Below are 17682 nucleotides of genomic sequence, written 5' to 3' on the forward strand. Positions count from 1 at the left end.
ATTATAGAACTTGGCTTGTATATTCCAATGATGGGCTTCCTCAAAATTTCCCTAGGTCTTCATGAGCAAGCAAGTTGGATGCACACACACTTAGTTTTCTTTTGAGCTTTCATACACTTATAGCTTTAGTGCATCCGTTGCATGGCAATCCCTACTCACTTGCACCGATATCAATTGATGGGCATCTCCATAGCCTATTAATTTGCCTAGTTGGTGTGAGAATTTATTTCTCCTTTTTTGTCTACTAACACCTTCTATTCCACCCATAGTGCTATATCCATGGCTCACACTCATGTATTGCGTGAAAGTTGAAAAGGCTTTAGAACGACAAAAGTATGAAACAATTTCTTGGCTTGTCAGCGGGGTTGTGCATGATAAATACTTTGTTTGATGAAGTAGAGCATGACAAGACTATATGATTTTGTAGGGATAACTTTCTTTAGCCATGATATTTTGAAATGCCTTGATTGCTTTATTAGTATGATTGAAGTATTATTGTTTTTATGTCAATATTAAACTTTTGTTTTGATTCTTATGGATATGAATATTCGTACCACAATAAGAAAGATTACTTGATAAACATGTTAGGTAGCATTCCACATCAAAAATTCTGTTTTTATCATTTACCTACTCGAGGACGATCAGGAATTAAGCTTGGGGATGCTTGATACGTCTCCGATGTATCAATAATTATTTTATTGTTCCATGCTATTATATTATCCATCTTGGATGTTTTTTATCACCTAATATGCTATTTTATATCATTTTTTGGGACTAACCTATATTAACCTAGTACCCAGTGCCAATTGCTCTTTTTTCCCTTGTTTTTTTATTTTAAAGAAAATCAATACCAAACGGAGTCCAAATGGAATGAAACTTTCTGAGGATTTTTCTTGGACCAGAAGGCAACCACAAAGCTTCGGGAGGAGGCCAGAGTAGCCACGAGAGGGCCACAAGCCCTAGAGGCGCGCCCTAGGGGGCACCCCCCGCTTGTGGGGCCCTCGGGACTCCCCTAACCCTAATTCCAGCTCCATAAATACCCAAATATTACCCGTACACCAGGGGGCACACCAAAAATACTTTTCCGTCGCCGCAAGCTTATGTTCTCGTGAGATCCCATCTTGGGGCCTTTTCTGGCACTCTGCCGGAGGGGGGTTCAATCACGGAGGGCCTCTACACGAACCTTGCTGCCCTAACGATTATGTGTGAGTAGTTTACCACAGACCTACGGGTCCATAGCTAGTAGTTAGATGGCTTCTTCTCTCTCTTTGATCTTCAATACAATGTTCTCCTCGATGTTCTTGGAGATCTGTTCGATGTAATCTTCTTTTGCGGTTTTTTTGTTGAGATCCAATGAATTTGTGGGTTTATGATCATATTATCTATGAATACTATTTGAGTCTTCTCTGAATTATTTTATGCATGATTAAGATAGCTTTGTATTTCTCTCCGATCTATTGATTTGGTCTGGCCAACTAGATTGATCTTTCTTGCAATGGGAGAGGTGCTTTGTGATGGGTTCAATCTTGCGGTGTCCTCAACCAGTGACAGTAGGGGTAGTGAGGCAAGTATTTGTATTGTTTCTATTATGGATAAAAAGATGGGGGTTTTACCATATTGATAGGATCTATCCCTCTACATCATATCATCTTGCTTAAGGCGTTACTCGTTCTTGTTAACTTAATACACTAGATGCATGCTGGATAGCAGTCGATGTGTGGAGTAATAGTAGTAGATGCAGGCAGGAGTCGGTCTACTTGTCAAGGACGTGATGCATATATTCATGATCATCTCCTTAGATATCATCATAACTATGTGCTTTTCTATCAATTGCTTAACAGTAATTTGTTTACCCATCGTATGTTTCTTTGAAGAGAGAAGCCTCCAGTGAAACCTATGGCCCCCATGTCTATTTTTATCATATTATTTTCAGATATATAAAACCAAAACCCAAAAATACCTTGCTGCAATTTATTTATATTTACTTTATTTTACACTTTTACTTATCTTTTATATCAATTTCTATCAAATCTCACCCTTGCTAGTGACCGTGAAGAGATTGACAACCCCTTTTTCGCGTTGTGTGCAAGTGTTTGTTAGTTTGTGAAGGTGCATCTATTGGACACTTGTGTGTTCCTCCTACTGGATTGATACCTTGTTTCTTAACTAAGGGGAATACTTATCTCTACTTTGCTGCATCACCCTTTCCTCTTCAAGGGAAAAATCAACGGAAGCTCAAGAAGTAGCAAAGTCGCTTGGCAAAGATGCCAATGTAGATGGTGAAGTCCTCGAGCAGTGATTGGTGTTGAGCTCTTGACCTTCACGTTCTTGTCGATGATGGTGTCGATGTTGATGTGCACTTGAGCGCCTTCTCGAAGAAGAGGAAGGCTGCTAGAGGTTTTTGATGAGGACCTTGAGCTCCTCCATGTGCTTGTCCATCTTGGTGTTGATGAAGTCCTTCATGGCATCGAACGTGTCGTTGTTGTTGTAAACCGGAGATGATGTGCTTTGCTTATCCATCACAAGACTCGAGCAAAGGTGAGTAGGAAATGAGATAAACAATACCAAGCTAGCTTTTCCCAAAGTTGAGGATGTATCCCGTGTCACTCAATGTGAAATGGAAGAATAGTGGAATTGGTACCGGACTTGTTCACTCACACCTACAAAGTAAAGCTTATCAAGTGGCTTGGTTAGGATCAGTGGCACTAATTCATGCAAATTGAAATCCATGATATTGTAAATGTTGAAATCAATCCAAAGGACTCAAAATGCAAAGCAAGTGATCACAAATATAGAGGAGGGCAATAAAGAAACACACACAGTGGCATAATGGGGTTTGTGCAACTATAGGGATGAGCAATACAAAATTGCCTAACGAAGACTAAGCTTTTGTTGCACAAACACTAGGAGAGCACTAGATTGATTGCACACTTGGGCACGGTTCACCACTAGGCACCAACCTATATGCATACAAGCAAAATGTTTCCTATTCCGTGTATCCTCATGCACAAGTATCTCTTTTCATGCTCAACTCTCTTTTGCTTATAAGCTTTCGATCTTTTTTTCTTGTATAAAAGCTTTTTTTGCTCTTCTCTTCCTTTCCACTTTTCTTATTGAGCCTCAACCACAAATATGAGACAAGTATCACAAGATATTCACGGGAGCAAGTAATTGCACTATATGATATATATCCGATGATGCAACAATATGATATCGTATCACTATGGTGCACAAGTTTTCGCGAAGCCCGGCAATATTCGTTTAGCTAGTCTCAATAGGTATGAAGGTACGAGCAAAGATGGTGCGGCTATCAAGATGTAATGGCAAGGAAGGAAAATTTTATGATGGAATGGATACCTTCGTCACACTTAACATTTCACGAAGTCGGGGGTAACCGGCCTTGCTTCCGGTTGAAGATGGTCACAAAGGATGGATGGTCGTCGTCGATGCGGAATGTCGTGGTGGATGTAGTCGATGGAGTGATACAAGTATCCAGTGGTGGATGAAGATGTAACCGTCCTAAGTAGCCGAAACACCTTAGGAGATCCACTTTCCAGACACTAGATCCACAGATCAAAATCAACAAAAAATGCAATAGGAACAACAAATCACAAAAAAGTTGGTATGGCTCTTTTTGTGGGAATTTTCGAAATTGTGCAAGAACAAGCAAAATTAGGCTAGAAAACCGTGAGGAAGACTCCAAATTTGGGATCAACGTGTCTCTAGATACTAAGATGTTATAGGGTGGAGACCCTAAGTAGAGATCTTTCACAAATTGGAGGGGGATCCATCAAGAACGCAAAGAACACGAAGAACAAGAGGGGAGATCACAAGAGAAACACTCAAGAACAAGTCCAATCACACATCCACTAGACTCCAAAACACATGAGATTCACAAGGTACAAGAACAATCAAAGGGAAACAAGATACATGGTAATACTCATCCCAAATCTGATGCGGAGCATCCTATGGTCATCCCCATGGACATACCATCGTCTCACCAAGTGCCAAGAAGACCTATGACACGAGCTAGAGCTAGAGCTAGAGCTCTCGAGACCGAGGTGACTTCCTTCCTTAGCGATATCACGTATGATCCACTCGAGACACGGCTACTACCTAAGTCCGGAATGTTGTGCATGATCAGGTACCACGAGGACCCTTCCAAAGATGCACGTGAGGACGGACAAGTCCCCAAGTTCCCGGAAGAAGAGAACCAACGGAAGGAGTCAAGAACAACTCCCAGGTCCCGGACATCTAGCCATGACCCCGGACGTCCGGCCCCAGGAGGTGTCGCCTGCAGCAACGAACCAGTGGCCATGTCTATAGGGCCCGGACATTCGGCCTCAGCCCGGACATCCGGCCCGATAGCCCGGACATCCGGCCCCCGCCCGGAAATCCGGCGCTCATCACCGAACGCACAAGAAGTTGAACGACGTCAGCCCGGACATCCGGCTCTTCTTGAGCCGCCGGACATCCGGCCCGCAGCCCAGACAGCCGGACCCCGCCTATCCAGAGAGTGTCAAGGCCAGCCCCGACCACCCAGACATCTGGCGCCAGCCCGGACATCCGGCATCTCGTGAAGGCCCGGACATCCGGCCTCCCCTGTCTGTGCACAGTGTAAGGGTCGAGGCCCATGTACTCCTTCGCCCACCTAGACTATATATACTCCTCCTACTCTTTCTAGGGTCAGTGTTGTGATAGCTCATATGTGAGATAGAGCCTTGCTCATCCATCCGGATCTACTCCACCGCGAGGGACCGACACCTCTTCAGAGAAGATCCACTTGGATTCAAGACCCCTAACGGGAAGACCTCAAGACCTCCTCACGAAGAAGAACCGGTTACCCTATGTATCGTCTCTTTTTGGATTTGGACCATGTGATCTGTATGTGTACTCAGATCTAGCATATGTGTGACCGAATCTTGTTGGTTTGAGTGATTCTCTCATGTTTTCCCTCGTGTTTCCCCTCGTGTTCTTCGTGTTCATAGTTGGGATCTGCTCCTTTCGTGAAAGATCGGCCGTATAGGGCTCCACCCTACATCATCTTGGTATCAGAGCCACGTTGATCATTTCGGAGCCTCCCCTCTTTGTTTTCTAGCCTAGTTTTGTCGATTTTCTCCGAAATTTGAAAATTCCCCACAAAAATAGCCCCCCAATTTTTTTTGTGATTTGTTGGTGTGATGAAGTTTTGTTGGCTTTGATCGGCGGATTTCGTGTGTTGCAAGTAGATCTAGCTTTCCCCCATCTTTTCCCCAATTTCCATCCACAAAATCCCCCGTATTTTGCCCCGAATATGCCTCTTCCACGTGGAGTTCTTCGAGTTCGTCCTCGGATCTAGCGCTCGGACATCCAGCCCGACCCCCCGACATCCGGCCCCTAACAGCATCTCTTCCATCCACTACCCCGTTTCCCGCCTAACTCCGCCAAATTTTGCTCCAATGCCCACGTACACTTCCGCATACCACCACCGCTTTCTGCAAACACCGCCATCGCTTACCCACTATCAATTCCGACAATTTTGACACGTTTTGCTTTGAGAATTTGAGTTGCGGTTCCCGTGTCCTATTGTGTTTTGGCTATTTAGGTACGGTTCGACATCAACATCACTGCCGCTCATCTTCGCAACGGGCTCTTCATCAACACCATCAACCGCTCTTGCTTACTTACAACCAACATCAACGATAACCTCATCTTGGTATCGTCATATCATCATACATTCTTGTCATTGCATTTATAACCACCATAGCCCAATTTTGCGTATCTTACCTATCGAGACTAGCCTTTGAGTATTCCCGGCAATGTCACTTGTGCACATTAGTGGTCATACTTTACATTGCATACTTGCCATATCATCTTGGTACATATCTTGGTATCATCTTTTGTGTCACAAAGTTGTCATCGCATACACAATTTCTATCTTGGTTCGTGAAGTTCTGCATGAGAAAAGAGCTCCAGAGACAAAGAGCCAAACAAAGCCTTTAAGCAAAAGGGAAAGATAAGCAAAGAGCTTATAAGCAAGAACCATAGCATCATACTACATTATGCTTGTCATACTCGATCATCTTAGATCATATCATCGGAATACCATACATATAGCATACTTGGGATAGAAGTCGTTGCATTTTTGCTTAGTAGGTTGTGCACAAGTTTCGTATCCGCCTATTGTGCAATCGTGCTAGCGTATCTCTAGTGTTGTGCAACAAGAGCATTTTCGTGGATTCCACATTTTGGCTCATTCCTTGGTTGCACGACCCCATTTATCTATTTGCGTGTGTGTTTCCGTGTACCATATCTTGCTATTGGTCTACTTGTTGCATTTGCAAATTTGTGAATATTTTCCAACATTATTGAGGCTCTCTAACAATTGCATCAAATTTTGTGCCACCATCCTAACCAAGCTCCACTATAAGCTTTTACTTGTGTAGGTGTGAGAAACCGACAAGAATTGGTACCAATTGTGCTATTTCCTTGTTCCACATTTGAGTGATCATTGATCCACCTTCAACATCGGTCAAAAGGTACATTTGGTATAGTTCTTCTCTTTCTCCCACTCACATATTTGCTTGGAATGATGGATAGGCCAAGTACTTCTACCAACCCACTATTCATCGAGCAAGACGATGACATGTCCTCCTACGTCACAAAGAGCCACCTCTTTGGTGCACAACGAGCTTTGCATCAAGAGCAACAAGCAATGAGCCACCACATCGACCATCTCGCCACCGACTTATGACTCTCCGAGCAACGTACAAGAGACTACTTCGACAACAAGCTCGACGAGCACAAACAAGAGAAGGACGCAAGAATGGACGAGATTCGTGCCTTGTTGGTCAACCGCTCTTCTAACACTTCATCCTACTCAAGACGGAGCCGTTCGAGTAGACACTCCGACGACACTATCTCCGGCTCAAGTACCCCGACATCGAACACTCTTCGTCGTGCCGCGTGTCAAGATCATCAAGCGAACCACAATACTCTACACGACAACGACTCTCAAGAGCAAGCTCGCGCGCAAGAACATCGACACCGTCAAAACCAAGCTACCTTCGCGCAAACACAAGAACGACAACGTCAACGCCAACAACAAGAGGAAGAGTGTGCGCGACAACACCAAGATGCACAAGATGCCGAGGCACAATGCCAAGAACAACAGCTACGCGAAGCTCAAGCACTTGAGGCGCAACGTGGCATCCGAGATTCAAGTCGAGCCGTAGCCACGCGCAACCTACAAACTCGTGAGCAACAAGAAGCGCTTCATGATGAAGTTCAAGAACGAATATATCAAGCTCGCATGCATCGTTAAGCCTGACAAGCTCCTCCACAAGCTCGACAAGAACATCAAGTTGACCAAGATCAAGAAGACAATAGAAATCCTCCAAGACAAGAGCAAGTTGAGGGAGACAATCATCCTCGTCAAGGACGTCATCATGCCAACCCCAACACAATAAAGAGCAACGTTACGACAAGCTAAAGTTCACCATGCCCAAGTTCTCCGGAAGCAATGAACCCGAAGAGTACCTTCATGGGCAATGAAGGTTGATACAATCTTCCGCTTGCACAACTATGAGGAAGAGAAAAAGATCACACGATGGCATCCCTTGAGTTCCAAGACTATGTCCTCATTTGGTGGGAATAAGTCATTGAGCACCGAGAGGAAAGAGGTGAACCACCGATCATAACTTGGGCGCAAATGAAGGATGTCATGAGAGCATGTTTCGTGCCTACCTACTACAACCGTGACCTCTTCAAGAAACTCCAACTCCTCAAGCAAGGAACCAAGAGCGTTGAAGAGTACTACAAGGAAATAGAGATTGCCATGATACGAGCCAATGTCACGGAAGATGATGAGCAAACTATGGCACGTTTCTTGAATGGGCTCAATCATCCTATCAAGAAGATCGCCGACTTCAAACCATACTCGAACCTCATCGAGCTAGTGCATCAAGCTACCAAAGCAGAACGTCAAGTGCATGATGACTTCAAGTACACCAAGTTCTCATCCAAGTCCTATGGCTTCTCCAACAACCAAGCTTCAATGACTCCAACACCTTCTACCACAAACAAGCCTTCTACAAGTAATGGCGACAAGTCAAGTTACAATAAAACTTCGACAACCTCAAGTCGTCCTCCTACTACAAGCAACTTCAAGCCGAGAGCTTCATCATCATCTACCCCAACCGATGAGACCATCAAGACAAGTTCCTTCAAATGCTTCACATGCGGTGGCCGAGGCCACAAGTCTTTCGAGTGAAACAAGCGCACCATGATCCTCAACGACGACGGAACCTATGACTCCATGAGTGAAGGAGAAATGGAAGCCCTTGAGCAAGTGGCCATGCATCGGCAAGTGAATGAGGACGAAGATGATCAAGTCTTTTGTGACAAAGATTCGAGCCCCAATCTCGTTGTCTCCAAGGTCTTGACTCTTCAACATCAATAAGACGAAGACCAAAGATGCCATATCTTTGTCGGCGTTCTGGGAACGGGGGTCCCCAGACTTGTCTGCCTGTGGCCCATGGCGTGGCTCTGCGAGCAGGCCCGTCCGGCCCATCTTCACTAAAAAGCATTCAAGACCCTCACGAGGGGCCAAGCCTCGCGAGGCGGACGACACAAGACCTCCTCGGGAGCGGCCACATCAGGCTGGCTCGCGAGGGGCAGAGAGATCAACGCAAGGCAAACCTCGCGAGGTTCTCGTGACGTGAGCCATGACGATCGAGACCAGGCGGGCGCCAGGAGGGCGCCAGCACGCACAGTGTCCTTGTTTCCTCTTTGGTGCTAAGGAGGCAAGCGCAGGCGAGGAGTACCGAGGCGTCAAGCAAAGGTTTCCCTATCGGTGCAATGACACTAAGACCAGCAGGACGGCAAGACGGAGGTCACCGTGGAGCCCAAGGCAGCGTCACCACCAGAGCCTTTGGCAGGCGAAGACTACTTTTTTCAGGATAAAATGTACTAGCTGTCCACTTTCAAATTGGCCATTTTGGAATCCCTTCCCGCTCAATATTTGGGAAGACGACCAGGGCCTCTATAAATAGGATTAGCCACCACCGTAGGAGGCAACTCATTGAGAGGCAGATCGATCTCATCTTGAGCAATCCTCACCCACACAAGTTCACCAAGCACAAGAACACCTCACCTCAGGAGGCTGTTGTTACCCTTGTCCTGTTCATCCTCAGCCCAAGAGGCAATCCACCACCACACACTGGAGTAGGGTGTTACACCACAACGGTGGCCCGAACCAATATAAATCCTATGCCCCTTGTGTTGCGAGTTCGTCGAGCTAGCCTAGAGATCGCGAAGCGTGTGAGGGTGTGATCTGTGAGGGAGAGATCTTCGCGCGCACCCCAGAGTTCGAACCTTAAGGGTTTTGCTGGAACCCGAGATCCGACATTTGGCGCTCCAGGTAGGGGTGCGCCGAAGCTTTCCTTCCGTCGCTCCACGCCCCGTTGCTTCGTCATCTCCATGGCGGACGCCCGCCGAGCGCGCGCTAAGCGCAGGGCCGCCCTCGCCACCCGCGTCGCCCAGACGACTCCCGTCGGCGGGCCACCTCGTCATTCTCCGTCGCCTGCCGCCAACGCCACCACCGGCCTGGCGGGGAACGAGCAGCAAGCCTCCTTGCTGCACCGCTCGGTGCGGCGTGACGGCCGCACCGCCACTCCGTTGCTGACCCCGACCGGTTCGTCGTCCCACGCTCGTCGCGCTCCGGGGGACGCGCAGGCCGCGCTGCGCATGGCACGGGAGCTCCTGCGCTACCGCCCCGTCGACGACCTCTACGAGGACTGGCTGGACCACATCGCCGAGCTTGTCTGTGCTGCGGGGGGCTCCCCTGCACCGTCCCTCTCGCTGCCTCGTCCACCACCAGCTACAGGCGACGTGGCTCACGGAGCACCTCCACCACCTCTGCACCAAGACGGCGCCCTGGCGCCAAGGCGCGCGGCTCCGCGGCGCGACCACCGCGTCCGGCGCCCGTGCGCGAAGAAGGAAGCTGCCAAGAAGTCCCTCGCCCACGAGAGAATGGTCCACCGCTCCCCGCACCGCCACGTCAGGATCGCTTGCTGCGGCAGGGCCCCGTGCCGCTTACCGTGGCGGCACGCTGGCGCCAAGACCAAGCTCCACCTCCAAGACGGTCCTCGGTGACCATGGTCGCTTGCCGGGCCTTCACCCTCGAGCTGTGTAGCGTCGCCTGGCCGGGCAAGTTCAAGCCGGATCTGCCTCCTCGTTATGACGGCACCCCCGACCTCGCGGAGTTCTTGCAGCTCTAGGAGCTGAGCATCGAGGCGGCCAATGGCGACGAGAAAGTCATGGCGAACTGGTTCCCCATGGTGCTCTAAGACGACGCTCGTTCGTGGCTCCTGAACCTGCCTCCAGGCTCGATCTCCTCCTGGGACGAGATGCGCGACCGCTTCGTCGCCAACTTCCAGGGCACTCGCGATCGCCTCCCGGCTGCGGGAGACCTGCGCTGCGTCAAGCAACAACCGGGAGAGACCCTCCAGAAGTACATCCAGCGCTTCAACAATGTTCGTCTCCAGATCCCCAAGGTGACGGACGAGGCCATCATCTCGGCGTCCTCCGATTGCGTCTGCGACGTCAAGATGAAGGAGGAGCTCGCCATCCACGAGGAGCCGTGCACATCCCTGGAGCTGTTCAACCTGGCGACCAAGTGCGCAAGGGCTGAGGAAGGGCGCCTTTCCCTTGTCGAGCTCCCAGCTGCCGACCTGGAGGAGAAGGAAGCCAAGGTCAAGGACGTGAAGCGCAAGGGAGCAGCCGTACTCGCGGCAGAGCCAGACACGAAGCACGGTAGGGACCAGCCCGAGTCATCCAAGAGCAGCCGATTCTGTGCCTTCCACAACATGCACAGTCACAACACCAAAGATTGTTAGGAGCTCCGGGCCATTCGCGATGGACGCTTCGGTCGACGCCCCGAGCGCAACGAACGAGGCTACGGCCGAGGAGGAGGATGTGGTGGAGGACGCTGGGACGACCAGGGCCCACGCCATGAGTGGCACGACCGGCCCGTGAGGACCGCTGGCAGGATCAGCCTCGCGAGTGTGCCTGGAGGGATGAGCCTCGCGAGGACCGTCCTCAGGGCAATGTTGGACTTCCTCCGCTACCGCCCCCACCAAGAAGGAACGACGACCACCATCAAGACGAGGGGGCTGGGGGCTTCCAGGAGCCGCGTGTTGTCGCCTGCATCTTGGGCGGAGCTCAAGCCCCAGCCTCACAGTGTATCTTCAAGCTGTTTGCCCGCGAAGTGAACGCAGTCCTTCCCAAGCTCGAGGCCACTCGCCCGCTCAGGTGGTCCAAGTGTGCCATCACCTTCAGCTCAGCAGACCAGCTCAAGTGCGCGGCTACCACTGGCGCTCTCCCAATGCTTTGTTCACCCATCATCAGCAACGTACAAGTCACCAAGATGCTCATCGACGGCGGCGCAGGACTCAACCTCTTGTCCGTCAACACGTTCGACAAACTTCAAGTGCCCTATGACCAGCTTCAGCCTACCAAGCCTTTCTCAGGAGTGACCGACGGTTCCACCACACCGATAGGGCTGGTTCGCCTCCCTGTCACCTTCGGAGAACGCAACAACTACCGCACCGAGCTCACCGACTTTGATGTCGCACACATCCGTCTGTCGTACAATGCCATCCTCGGGTATCCAGCCCTGGCCAAATTCATGGCGGTGACGCACCACGGCTACCACTTCCTCAAGATGCCTGGGAGTAAGGGCGTCCTCACCGTCGAGGGGGACACCAAGGAGGCTCTGCTGGCGCTCAAGCTTGCTTTCAAGACCGCCGCGGCGGCGCAGCCCGCCGGCGTGGGCGCCTCCGAGGCCAAGGGAGCCGCGCCAACCAAGAAGAAACAACTGTTCACCCAAGACAAGGCAGAAACCAAGCAGGTGCTGGTCGATGAGGACGGGACCTCAGGAGCCACCTTTACCGTAGGTGCCAACCTCGACCCAGACCAAGAGGAAGCGTTGGTGAAGTTCTTCCGCGCAAACAAGGAGATATTCGCATGGGAACCCAAGCAGCTGGTGGGGGTCCCGAGAGAGGTGATTCAGCATCACTTAAGGGTGTGCCCCAACGTACGCCCTGTGAAGCAGCGGGCGAGACGGTAGTCCAAGGAGAAGCAGGCCTTCATCGTCCAAGAAACCCGCAAGCTGGAGGCGGCGGGTGCCATTCGTGAAGTTCGGTACCCCGAGTGGCTGGCAAACCCTGGTGTTGTGCCGAAGAAAGGCGGGAAGGAGCGCATGTGTGTTGACTTCGCCAACCTCAACAAAGCATGCCCCAAGATCCGTTCCCGCTTCCACGCATCGACCAGATCATCGACTCCACCGCAGGGTGCAATTTGATGTGCTTCTTAGATGCGTTCTCAGGCTACCACCAGATCAAGATGGCGGTAGAAGATGTGGAGAAGACCGCCTTCCTGACCCCGTGTGGGGTGTACTGCTATACTTGCATGCCTTTCGGACTGCGCAACGCGGGCGCGACCTTTCAGCGGCTGATGCACATCGCCTTAGGGCGGCAGCTCGGGAGAAACGCGGAGGCCTACGTCGACGGCATCGTGGTGAAGTCTCGGAAGGCGAGAACCTTCATCCAAGATCTGGAGGAGACTTTCGCAAGCCTACGCCAGGTGAACTTACGGCTCAACCCGGAGAAGTGCGTGTTCGGTGTCCCTTCCGGCAAGCTACTGGGTTTCCTCGTATCCCATGGAGGGATCGAGGCGAACCCAGAGAAGATCAAGGCAATCGAAGACATGAGCCCGCCGCAGACCCTCAAGGAGATGCAGAAGCTTACTGGTCGTGTGACTGCGTTGGGCTGCTTTATCTCCAAGCTGGGAGAGCGTGCCCTACCGTTCTTCAAGTTGATGAAGAAAAAGGGCCCATTCGAGTGGACTCCGGAAGCCGACCAAGCGTTTCAAGACCTTAAAAGATACCTGACCAGCCCGCCAGTGGTGGTGGCACCTCGACCCCTGGAGCCCTTGGTGCTCTACCTGTCTGCCACACCCCACTCCGCCAGCGCAGCGCTGGTGGCCCTCATAGAAGAGCGGCAGATGAAGGGCCCGCCAGGGGGAACAACTAGGCCGGGCGAGGCGGCGCAACACCAAGGCGAAGCTCCTAAAGCAGCAGCTGGTTCAGCGGACCACCAAGCCCCTGAAGCCAAAGCCCTCGCAGAGACACCTCAGCTCCCGGAAGCCGAAGACTCCGTCACCTCTCCCTCCCTCGTCGAGCACCCGGTGTACTTCGTCAGCACAGTGCCGCGGGATGCGAGGGCACGGTGCCCCATGCCTCAGAAGATCCTGCTCGCGCTCCTAGTGGCCTCGCGCAAGCTGCGCCACTACTTCCAGGGTCACCCCATCAAGGTCGTCTCGGCTTACCCACTGGAAAGAGTGCTCAGGAGCCCAAATGCTGTCGGGCGAGTCGCTGAATGGAACATCGAGCCGCAAGCGTTTGACTTGGAGTTCAGCACAACCAGGGTCATTAAGGGGGTTGCGCTCGCAGACTTTGTGGCTGAATGGACCAACGCCCCAGAGCTCGAGGCAGGCGAGGACCTATCCCTATCTCCAGGAAGCGAAGCGCCGGATGGCTGGGTCATGTGCTTCGATGACGCATTCTCACGCTAGGGCGCGGGGGCTGGAGCGGTGCTCATCTCACCCACCCAGGACAAGCTCTACTACGACGTGCAGCTCTGCTTCCAGCAGGGCGAGAAGGACTCCAACAACATAGCAGAGTACGAGGGCCTCATAGCTAGCCTCAGGGCTGCGGTGGCCCTGGGGGTGAGGCGTCTCACCATCAAGGGCGACTCGCAGCTCCTCGCCAACTTCTCCAACAAGGTTTATGAGCCAAAGGACGAGCACATGGAGGCATACCTCACGGAGGTGCGCAAGATGGAGAAGCAGTTCTCGGGTCTGGAGTTACAGCATGTGCCCCGTTGCACCAACAAGGAAGCCGACGACATCGCCAGAAGAGCATCCAAGCTGCTACCCCAAGAGCCTGGCATCTTTGAGGAATGGCTCTTCAAGCCATCAGCAACGCCACCGCTCTCACGAACAGCGATGCCTCGTGAGGAGCTCCCTCAACCACCTGTTTCAGGAGCCCCGTCCTGCGGCCCGACCTCAGGAGCACGCTTGCTCTTGGCGCTGGAACCTCAGGAGGGATGCTGGATCAAGGAATTCAAGGAATACCTGACGCAAAGGACGCTGCCGGAATATGAGGAGGACATGGAGCGTGTGGCCCGACAAGCCACGGCATACTGCATCCGGGATGGCGAGTTATACAGGAAGCGTCCAAATGACGTTTCCCTACGTTGCATCTCCAGGGAGCAAGGAAGAGAGATGCTGGCCGACATACACGGCGGGGACTGCGGGCACAACTCGTCATCACGGACCTTCATCGGCAAGGTGTTTCGCAGCGGATTCTACTGGCCCACGACCCTCAATGACGCGACTGAGTGAGTGAGGTCCTGCGAGGCCTGCCAGTTCCATGCCAAGCAAGTTCATCAGCTGGCTCAGGGCCTCTAGACCATCCCACTCACATGGCCGTTCGTGGTCTGGGGGATGGATATCTTGGGCCCGTTCCCTCGAGCACCCGGGGGCTACCGCTGCCTCTACGTCGCTATCGACAAGTTCACCAAGTGGGCAGAGGTAGAAGCCGTCCGCACCATCCCAGCTAGCTCCACGGTCAAGTTCATCAAGGGCCTCGTGAGCCGTTTCAGGGTCCCCAACCGCATCATCACTGATAACGGCTCGCAGTTCACTAGCAATCTCTTCAAGGCATATTGTGCTAACCTTGGAACGCAGATCTGCCATGCTTCGGTGGCGCACCCCAGGAGCAATGGTCAGGCCGAACGCGCCAACGCAGAGGTCCTGAGGGGCCTCAAGACCAGGACCTTCAAGAAGAAGCTCGAGGCCTGCGGAAGTGGCTGGTACGACGAGCTCCAGTCCGTGTTGTGGTCCATCCGCACCACCACCACCAAGCCAACGGGCGAGACCCTGTTCTTCCTCATCTACGGAGCAGAAGCGGTCCTCCCTCACGAGGTCAAACATCGCTCCGCATGGGTCCTGGCATTTGATGAAATGCAGCAGGACGCCATGTAGGGGATGGACCTCGTGCTGGGGGACGAACACCGCCGCGAAGCTGCACTGCGGGCGGCAAGGTATCAGCAGGCACTGTTGTGGTACCACTGCCGCAACATCCGCCCCAGGACGCTCGAGGTGGGCGACCTCGTCCTGAGGCGGGTCCTCTCCAAGGAAGGGCTGCATAAGCTCTCACCCATGTGGGAGGGCCCGTTCAAGGTCGTCCATGTCTCCAGGCCTGGCGCCGCGCGCCTGGAGAGACATGACGGGGTACCCATCCAGAACGCCTGGAACATCCAACACCTCAGAAAATTCTACCCATGAAGAAAGGCCCAACGCCTATGAAGAAGGCCCAGTGCCTGTGAAGGTCTCCGCTCGTGACACTCTCACGTAATAATGAGTGGGGTTGTAGACGCCCCGGAGTCTCAGGAGTGCCGCCCTCGGGCCTCGGGGGCTCCCTCCCACGTCCAAGTGGCAGCACTTAGCTCCGCGCTGGTGAGAAGACATGAAGACTAGACTAGGTGCCGGACGCGGCTTTTCATTTGCTTTTCATAGTTGGCTCGCCCCTCTTTAATTGAAGTTTGCTTCTGGAGTTCTTTGCTGGTTCGCCCCTTGATGGTTCTGTCGACTTCTGCCTTGGTTTCTGTTTTCAGTACTCTCTCTCGTATTCCTCGCGAGGGGGCTGGACAGGTGCCCTCGTAAGCGTTTTCCTCCCCTTTTTTCTGCTTTTCGCGAGGCACCCTCGTTCGAGCCCACAAGCTGGCGCACCTCTTCTAATCTGTGCCCCACGGGTACCGCGATACAAAGCGCAGGGTCAAGGCCAGCGGCGCCCGCGACCAATGCTCGGGAAAACGTTAAGCCTCCTAACGAGTTTTTCTGCAGTTTCTAAGCGCCTCCCAGGCCAAGGGGGCCTCGACAGGCACCAGGAAGCAAGCACCTCGTGGAGAGGAGACTGCTCCAAGCACGTCAAGCTAAGTTATCCTTACATAAAACAACGATGTTGCGACACAGCACAGGGACGATGAACATAGCATAATAACTGGGAAATCATAGTTCGCTGCACACCCCTCCGGGGCTCCATACTGGTTTCTTTCTTAATACAGGAAGGAAAGGATGAACAAGATAAAAGGGGCGCGTGCCCCTGTGGTGGACCGCGAAGGCGGGCTCTTGGCGCTGACCCAAGCTCAACCAGACCCCTCCTCGCGCTTCACAGAGGCGCGACAACGAGACGACCTGTTGCCACCTTCGAAGCGAGCGCGGCGGCTGGTCGTAACCACCGCTGCTGGAGCTGTCGCCGGGGGAAGAGCCGCCGTAGCTGGATGAGACGCAGTCGATGCCAAGGGCGGGTTCGCCCTCATCCTCCTCACGACCATCGCCAAGGCCAAGCACCTCATCGTCGTCGTTGACCTCGGGGCAGCATCCGGCACGGCGACCATCTTCCCCAAACACCCTCACGTAGAGGGTCACATCGTCGTCATACTTGAAATGAAGGGTGCACCGCCTGCCTAGGCCACGCGCGCGGGCAAACGTCTGCCAGGCGCGGGCCAGGGCTATGTTGCCCGCGACGGAGACCTCAACCGCGACCCAGGAAGCTCTGCTGCAGCAGCCGTCTGCCTGCAGCCAGAACCCGCTTGGACCTGCGGCCGGCAGCTCGTCGACGAAGAAGCGCGGGAGCTGAAGCCAGTTGCTGGACGGGTCCTCCGACCAGACGACGAACTCCGTCAGCACCTCCGCTGAGTGGAAGCGCGGCCAGGGAGGCCGTGCGACCACGGTGCGTCTCCCTTCATCAACAGGGCTGCCGCGACGGAGCGACCCCTGCCACGCGAAGCAGCACCGCCGCGGACGCGGGGGCCGCGGCGGGGGTCGCGGTGTGCTTGCGGGGACGGACACGTCCACGCTTGGGCATCGGAGAGCTGGGCCCTTCGCGAGGGGCCTTCCCCTTCTCCGCGGCGGAGAACCTCTTCGACGGCGCCATTGGTGTCGCTGCTAGGAATGGAGCAAGGGGGAAGAAGCGAGCGGAATGGGAAGAGACGGGCAATGGGGGCTCCGCCCCCCTCCCCATTTATAGCAGGAGAAGGCCAACCAGCGCCCCCCACGATCACAGGTAATGATGGTTTTTCCTTGCATGTCACAGGGACTTGTCAAGTCGGGCAGTTGCCAAGGCAGCGTGGGGAAGCGGAGACGCCCACGTCCAATCAACCGCCATGCGTCGACCAAGGCCGCAGGCTGTTGGGGCCCGCAGCGCTCCGCACTTGCCCTTTGGCTTCGCCTCGAAGCCAAGTCCGAGCGCACCTTGGGCCCGGGGGCTACTGTCGGTGTTCTGGGAACGGGGCTCCCCAGACTTGCCTGACTGCAGCCCACGGCGAGGCTCTGCGCGCAGGCCCGTACGGCCCATCATCACCAACAGGAATTCAAGACACTCGAGAGGGGCCAAGCCTCGCGAGGCGGACGACACAAGACCTCCTTGGGAGCGGCCTCACCAGGTTGGCTCGCGAGGGGCGGAGAGATCAAGGAAAGGCAAACCTCGCGAGGTTCTCGTGACGTGAGCCATGGCGATCGAGACCAGGCGGGCGCCAGGCGGGCGTCAGCGCGCGCAGTGTCCTTGTTTCCTCTTTG

This window comes from Triticum aestivum, chromosome 1D (genome assembly GCF_018294505.1).
Source record: "Triticum aestivum cultivar Chinese Spring chromosome 1D, IWGSC CS RefSeq v2.1, whole genome shotgun sequence".
NCBI lineage: Eukaryota > Viridiplantae > Streptophyta > Magnoliopsida > Poales > Poaceae > Triticum > Triticum aestivum.